This window comes from Marmota flaviventris, chromosome 6 (assembly GCF_047511675.1).
Source record: "Marmota flaviventris isolate mMarFla1 chromosome 6, mMarFla1.hap1, whole genome shotgun sequence".
In the NCBI taxonomy this organism is placed as follows: Eukaryota; Metazoa; Chordata; class Mammalia; order Rodentia; family Sciuridae; genus Marmota; species Marmota flaviventris.
Window position 1 is genome coordinate 37931950 of NC_092503.1, and position 8352 is coordinate 37940301.

The 8352-nt window shown below is 41.2% G+C and overlaps 1 protein-coding gene across 4 annotated transcripts in view; it reads right to left on the bottom strand.

The window, feature by feature from the left end:
- The window catches only part of Ncoa7 (nuclear receptor coactivator 7), a 144013-nt gene extending 136498 nt beyond the window's left edge, over window positions 1-7515 (bottom strand). For 2 of the 4 annotated variants that reach the window (XM_027947379.2, XM_027947378.2), the window contains exon 1: window positions 6681-7209. The gene's annotated coding sequence lies outside the window, so the exon portion shown is untranslated. Of the gene's footprint in view, window positions 1-6680; window positions 7210-7362 lie in introns of those variants that run through there. The other 2 variants (XM_071613058.1, XM_071613059.1) reach the window with 2 other exon arrangements.
- Between the last annotated feature and the right edge of the window lie 837 nt (window positions 7516-8352).

Sequence of the window (8352 nt, forward strand, 5' to 3'; positions counted from 1 at the left end):
CATTAATTCCTGTTTTGTGAATTTTTTGTTTCTATTTTTTTATTTTATATATATATAAAAGCTATGGCATATTAAACTGAAATTATCTGGAAGTATTTTGTGATTGAAAATACCAAAGACAGCCAAGGCACAGTGAGGCTCACAACTGTAATCTTAGCAACTCAGGAGGCAAAGGGAAGAGGATCACAAGTCTGAGGCTAGCCTCAGCAATTTAGCAAGACATCCTCAGCAATTTCGTGAGCCCATGTCTCAAAATAGAAAATAAAAAGAATTACAGATATAACTCAGTGGTGGAGACCCCTGGGTTCAAACCCCAGTACCAAAAGAGAACAACAACAAAATCAAAACATTGTATATTTGTTTCAGTGGAATTCAGCAGATAGGTATTATCTTGGAGGAATCACTAGAAGCTAGTGAAAAGGATCACCTAGATGTACCTGAGACCACAGAACTGACCAGGCCCTCTCCAACAGATGGATGAATAGTCTGGACTGTGACTTATATCATACAGCAGAGGCCATCCTTATCCAATTCTAAAATATTTCCCACTGTTATTACTCTTATCAACATGTATGGGAAAACAAATAAGTAAACCTGATGTTGTGAGGTCAAAATTTCAGAAGAATAAAGGAAGATTCAGAGGGATCTCACACCGAAAGAATGGTCTCATGAATTATTCCTATTCAACAAGGTATATCTGGTTAGTGATAATCACCAATCAAAAATTTCACATGAATGGGGCTAAACAAATGCTTTTCAATTCTTTTCTGAAACTTTTGGTTTTTTTTTCTTTCAGTTGTTTATAGATTCAGCTATATTTTGATTTCTCACCATTGTTTTTCCCCATAATTTTATTGTTCCATTATAATTATACATAATGTTATATATTCACACACATTTATGACAACATAATTTAGCCAATATCATTCCCCAGTATTTCCCCTTTCTCTCCCCTCCTCCCTCCCCTTGGTCCCTTTCCTCTAATCTATTCTTGCTGTCTAATGCTCTGTTAATCAGTCATCAAAAGCAAATTACCATGGGGGTGTAGGCACGCCTGTGATCCCTGCTACTTGGGAGGCTGAAGCAGGAGAATCACGAGTGTTCCAGGCTATCCTTAGAAGCTCAGTGAGACTCTGTCTCAAAACAAAAAAGGCTGGGGATAGATGTAGCTCAGTGGTAGAGTTGTTCTTGGGTTCAGTCCCTAATGTGTGCGGGGGTGGCAATTACCTCATACCAGGCACTTTGCAATAAAACCAGGCACTTTGCAATAAAACCAAGCACCTAGAATATCTCTAATTATTTTGATTAGAATTTGGAATTTCACTTACATACTTAGGAGTCACATTTTAGGATTGGCTATTCTCTCTGGACGGTTCAGGTCATTTGTTAGGGTTGATGTCTAATACTTTCAGTCTCTCAGGCATAACATTTTTTCTGTTAGATCCTTAATCTTTAGTGACATCCTATTTGAAGCCTTCAGCCCCTTTAGGTATCAACGACAGAGGAAACCTCAAAACTGAGGCCTAAAAGACACTCTCCCAAACGAGGGTCCTAACAAATACAAAAACTTCCTTTAATGAACATTAACACAACATTTCAGAGAAAAGTAGTGAAGCAAGCCAGAGCTGCTAAAAATAATATGGATATGTGTTAGATTGAAGTAGGGGTGGTAGGGTAGGGAGACAAGAGGAATGAATGGTTAAATAAAAGCTTCAGTTTTTTTTCTTTTTAAACTAATCTTACATGCTAACAAAATCAGTTAATTTTTACTAGAAAGGCACTTTTGCTACTTATGAGAAATCCTTATTCTCAGTAGAGAAGTCAACTTGCCATACTAAATTACAGTGGAAGTTTCCATGAGCTAAGAAATCTCAACTCATAAAGGACCCTGGAGGTGACCCCAGAACTGAGTGTGGTTTGCTAACAGTAAGTGGTAGACAGAGTGCTCCACGGAGAGGGACTGGCATGGAGGGACCCCAGGCATGTGCAGGGAGTGACAATAGGTCTTACAATACTAAAATCATGATTATCTTGGGGTTTTTACATAAGCAAGGCAAATGGTATTGTAATGGTACATGGTGACCTTGAACTTTCATCAGACATTTTAAAGTATTCCAGAAGTACAGGAAGGGATCTCAGCAAAGAATGATCTGTGGGACAATCCCAGGAATGGCAGGGGACAGAAGATAATACTTCAGGGCCCAAAACACTATGATGTATGATAGGGATTCTTTAGAAGGTTTGAACAGGGAAGTTTAGAAAGAATAGTAGCTGAAATACATAGGAAAGAAGAATGCAAATCACAGTCAAAACATCTGAGGCACCAGACAAGGGTAATGGGAATGAAATCAATCAGAAAAATGGTTAAGAGACAAATTAGCAGGCTTTATATTTATATTTGCCACAAATGCATAAAATGTCACTACAATATTCTCAACTGATATCACCATTACTCATGGAGAGGGGAAGCAGATGCATATTCATTTATACCTTTCAAACCACATGAAGGTATTACCTATTTTTTCAAAAAAGTAAATTTTAGAAAAAGATATGGAGGTTTTCAGAATGTGATGTCTCATGTAAAACCCTCTTCAAACTTCCTCCTATGTTTGAAGTTGCACGTCTGAAATCAGATTATTTTTATGTCAATGACTCAGACTACACCAGTGACTGCTGATAAGAGACAACCTCCCTGTTGATGTAACATATGTACCAAACTTAACCTGGAATCACATAGTGGTAACTAGAAACATTCAACCAGCCTAATAGTTGTTTAAAAACACAGAATAAAGAAAGTCTGGTCACTTGGCCCAGGAAACACAATCTTTTAAATTTCATGGTAAATAAAAGAAACTCAGAGAAGAATATCTGATTTATCAACATGCCTATGAATCACCAATGTAAACGTCAGATTCCAATTTGGTTTGGTGAGTTTTGAGCTAGTTTGGGCCAGCCCTTTGGCTAAAAATGACTTTTTAAAAATCATATGGAATCTCCCAGTTTCATATAACGTATAAGGCAGGTGGCTTCAGATGTATTTGACTTAAACCGGATGACTTAAATTGAATGGACATAAACTTAACAGCTAAAAAAATAAGTGAAATTCATTTTTACAAAACCATGTAATGTTGTTTGGCTATATATAACTCAAACACTAAACTTATAACACTTATTGAAAACATATTTAAAGTAACTTATTGATTAAGCTTGTTGATTAAAAACACAGTGCATCCAGGGATCAACTCTCAAATGTTTTCATTTATTTGGTTTTATGTTTTATATTGTACCTTGTTCACAAAGGATGTGAGTCAGCTTAATATAATTCAATAATTTGTGAAAATATAATTAGATAAAAATCAGAATCAAAAGAGACAAGGTAAAACAGATATACTCAAGATCAAAGGGGAAAGTTAGAACATTGCTATTTGGTTATAGGTTTTCAGGTGGTTTTATTAGGATTGAGTTCCAAATTTTACTATTTCTAATTGCCAAGTAAGAAATGAAAACAATCAATTATATGATTCTCATTTTGCAAAATGTAAAAAACAAAGACAACACATTAATTGTTTAGGAAAGAACAGTTTTTCTTTGGCATCTACAGCTAAATGGAATTTCTTGCAAGAGTATTCATACAAGAACAGTAGAAGGGACCATGATCATAACCACTTATATAGTGATACAACAGTGGGTCTCTTTTCACTTGTCTTTATGATAAAAATCCCTCAATGTGGACATGATAGAGGATGGGGGCAGAGGTTTGAAGGATGTAAAACACAGTAACCAAGTTCACAGTTTCTGAAGATCTGACTAGACTCCTGGCCTAACAATTAAGATTAGAAGGGAATTGGTGGATATTATGAACTTTGTTAAGCTGAACCTCTGTAAACTTCGTTTTTCTTAAATAAGCTTCTGATCAAATTTACAAATAGACAATACATATTCTCTGGCATGTGCAGAAACAAAGGCATTTTCTATTCCTGTTGAGGGGAGACAAGCACACAAGAATTATTCCTCAACCATCTATATTTCCTTCCTTTGAAATTCAAAGTTATACAAATGTATTCCTGTATATTTTACTGCAATTGTAACCTTGTCATTCTAATATTTGTGAATTGAGTGGATTATGTTTAATTTACACAAAAAGCGAATTATAGGCTGATTTTAAAAGGACAGCAAATGACATTTAGCAAGGAAAGGAGAGGTTTTCTAAAATAAAACTTTGAGGAAGACTCAGAAAGATGTAAGACAATAAATCAGGTTCTAGGATTGCATTCCTTGGGTGCTTGTGGAGTCAGGGCTACAGGGGTCTCTAGAGGCAGGACCCAAGAAGTGAGTCACCCAATCCCAGAAACATTGCACATTTGGATGCAGGACAAACACAAAGAAAAGAAATGCCTCTTTCATTCTGCAATTATTTATGATTCCAAGGCCCAGAGTTATACCACATTAAGTGCTCAGTTTCCAGATGTCAAATGAACAAATGTTTATAAGTAACAAAGTAAAGAGTATATTGTAACCATAGAGGAGGGCTCTTCTGAAATGTATAAAGTGAGCAAGGAGGAACAATGTAAATTAACTGCTCAAAACACTTGATTATAAATTGTGTAAAATGTAATTATCTTTATTGCATGGGGGCATCTACTTTGTTTTAATAAATGATAACAAATTAGGTTTTTTCATAAGTTCCCTTCCACTTTGTTTCCCAAGTCTTTCCACCTTTTACCTAAAAGTATTTTTCCTTCACCTATCTCAAGTTGGTTTGAGATATAATAATAAGAAAACATGGTTTACCATATTGGGTGAAAATAAGTTGTTTTTTTTTTTTTTTTTTTTTAATTTTAATATGTAGCCAGAGGAGTAATGATGTACTAAGATGACAAAGGAAGAAAAGAAAATGAGACCCAGATAATTTTGTTAAGTAGAGACCAAAAAGAAGTTTCTACTGACTCATATATTTATGCAACATGAAAACAAAAATAAAATCATAACACAAAATATCATAGGGCAAGAGTAAAGCAAACGAAATGTAACGCAGTAATCCTTGATTTTTTTTTTTCTTTTTGCCCCCAAATAACAGCCTTTGAAAGGAGGAAGGCATTGGATCTCTCAAACTCCTCAATTCCCTGGTTGGCAATCCTCAAGACTGATATGCTTCCATAATGAGAAAAGAATCTAGAAATTTGTATCTAGAGCTGGAAATGTAGCTCAGTGGTAGAGCACTTGTCTAGCATGCCTGAGGACTTGTTCAAACCCCAAGCACTAGGGGGTGGGGGGTAAATTGTATCTAAATCACATATTTTGAATCACTTGGGAATCACAGACACATCTAAATGTTTGGTTTTTACCTTTAAACCACACCCCACCTCTAAAATGAAGTTCATATATCACTTATTAACCAAATCACAAGTTTGATCACTAATGAGGCTGGAAAGTTTACAGCCCCAGACATGAAATAAGAGGGAGAATTGCCTCAGTTAATAAAACATAGAACAACAGCACGTGGTCCTAAAAATGCCAGGATTCAAATATAAATGTTGAAATAACCAATTCTGCCTATTTATACAAAATCCAGTTAAATTTTCCTGACCACAGAAAAACTACATTGTGGGTTTCTGATGAAGTTCAAAACAGTACACTCAGCAAATAACTAATGAGCATCTACTACTCATCAGACGCAGGGTTGGAAAAAAAACACGAAGATTTTTGTCCTTTTTCTATTTATAATGATTAAGTTTTGTAAATAGCTAAATTTAAAAACGTGGATATATAATTGAGTTTACAATGATCACTTAAACTCTAAACCTTGTTGTTTTACATGTAATAAAAAACGACAGCCTGTGAACAAAGAATCTTACTAAAAATTCTACTATATGAACTCTACACCTAGCGAGGAAATAAGACTTCATAACCAGTTTTTCAGAAATGCTAACCATAACACATAGTTGCAAGTTGGGCTCCGCACAAGGCTGCCTCTGCTGGCTGAGCTGGCGCATCCTTCCAGCAGAACCTCAACTCCCGACACCTGTATCAAACTTGCTACTCTTAAACCCATCCTTCCTGTAAGCAGGAGGCTTTACCTAAGGATAAACCCGGAATATCTCTGCCTCATCCATCTCTTGAATAATCTGACTTTTAGAAAGACCTCTAAGCTGGCCCTAAAATGTTGACGATAAGGGTTTGCGCCATCAATTTCATATACCATCCGGCCAACTGTGAAATACACAAAAATCCACAGCCACTTTCATAAGCCGCTAAAATAACGCTTTGCTCTTCTGCACGTTTGGTGAAAAAAAGACAGGAAGAACGCATCTGCCAACCCAATTGAAAAAAAAATGACATATTTCTACCTGAACTGCTGAAAATCCAACGGTCTTCTCCCCAGATAAACCACATGCCAACCTGTCCTCCCCACCTCCGCCCAGCCCACACTCCACCGGTCCCCAGGGGGTGGGCGGGAAGGGTTAAACTCTCCTTCGCCCCCAATCGGCCTCCCGAGCTGAAAAAGAGTGTTTCAGGTTAACAGGGGGCTGCGCCGAGCGCCATTAGCACACCTCCCAGTGCTCCGCCGAGCCCTAGCGGGAGGCAAGTTTGGCGGGTCCTGGCCCCTGCTCTGGCTTCTCCCCGGTAGCAGCATAAGCTGCGGGTGGCCGCGAAAGCTGGGCCCCGCCTCACCCACCTACCTACAGGGCGGGGGCGCCGGCTCCTCGGGTCCGGTAGAAGGGGCTCGGGCGCACGCATTTCTGGGAGCGGTGGCCTCTGCGGCTGGGCGCGGGGGAGCGCATCCTCTGGGGAGGGTGAAAGGAGGGGTCAGGGGAGGACCTGGAGCCGAGGAGGAGCAAAGGCCGAAGGAAGGAGCGCCCAGAGCGCGCGCCCGCGGTGCTCCGATTTCGGAGCTGGTGCGAGCAGCAGCGAGGCCTCGCCCACGCGCGGCGCTTCGCCGCCCCTGCAGCTGCGCCCACGGTCAGGACATCCGCCGCGACAAGCTTGCGGGCCCGGCCGAAGGCGGGGAGCTGCGGGTGGCGCAACGCGGTGCAGACGCCAGCCTTTAGCTCCGCCCGGCCCGCGGCACGCTTGGCGCCCCTCCGCTGCGGCGGGGGCCGGGGAGTTCGGTGGCCAGGATCGGAGGGTCAGGCTGTAGCTGCAGCATCCTCCTTGCGACCGCGACCTCCGAGCTGAAGGCTAGGTAGCCGGGTCACCCCCGGCTGCTGCAGCCTGACTGCCACAGCCCAGACCTGGCGACTCCGCCCCGGAGAACTGCGCGCGCGGCCTCCAGCAGGCCTTGGCCTTTTGTGACGCCTCCTGAGCGAAAGCGCATTGTTGGCCAGGCAGCTGACCGCGGAACCTGGGGGGGGGTTTGCTTACCTCGCCCCTGGCGGCAGCCTCTACAGCTGGCCGGCCTTGGGTCCCACTCTTCGTGGGATGTAAAGCTTTGAGAGCAAGCTGGAGTTAGAGAGTCTCCTGGAGCCTTAAAGCCCCTTGACTTTTCCTTCCAGTTCAGGGACGACTGGCCACAATAAATTCATCCTTCTGTCTTTTCCGGCGTTGCGCTTAGCAAAGGGGCCCACCATCTCCTCCCCCTCCCGTCCCCAGTACAACATCCTGGATGCTGCCAAATTGCAATCATTATGGCAATAGGAATGTAGCAATTGGGCTGTCCAGCCAGCTCTTGGCAGAGACCCTAGAGAATCTTTGTGAGAAGGTTTACATCAGCAGCAGGGCCTATGCCCATGGGGTTTCGCATCCGCATTAGATGTTGTTCCCTCCACAGTCCCATGACTAGCACTGCAAAATGACTAGGGAGATCTGGCGGTGAAGTTCACCCTTAGGCCTGGGCATTGGGGGAAGGGGGGCGGGCCCTCCCTGAAGATCCTGCAGCTGTTCTGATAAGTTGGTGTGTTAGAGGCCATCTACACAAAGTAGATATGGGCCTCCTCCTTGCCTTGTTGATGCTGCTTAGGCTGTAATAGCCTCTCCGGAAGGCGGAGCAAAGCATTTAACAGTCGTGGGCTTTGGGATTTCAGTGGCAGGTGGTGATGTTACACCGTCTTGCAAATATGGAATCATAACCCAGTTCTGCAGTGAGCATGTATAAATATGGACATAGGGTTTGCAGCTTTCTGGTCTGAGTGTGAAGAATGAAATTTTGCTTTCTCTTTTTAAAGGCATTGTGGGTTTTATTTTTGTAAATCATTTAGTGTTTATCAAGGAGAGAAAATTAGGTTTCTAAAATATCAAAGCTGATTTAATGTATCAGAAAATAAGTAAATACACAAAAACGTGGCATGATAGCTCCAGAAAGTTGGAGCTGCTTCCACAATTCTTTGATGAATACTTTTATGATTTTGAAATCTA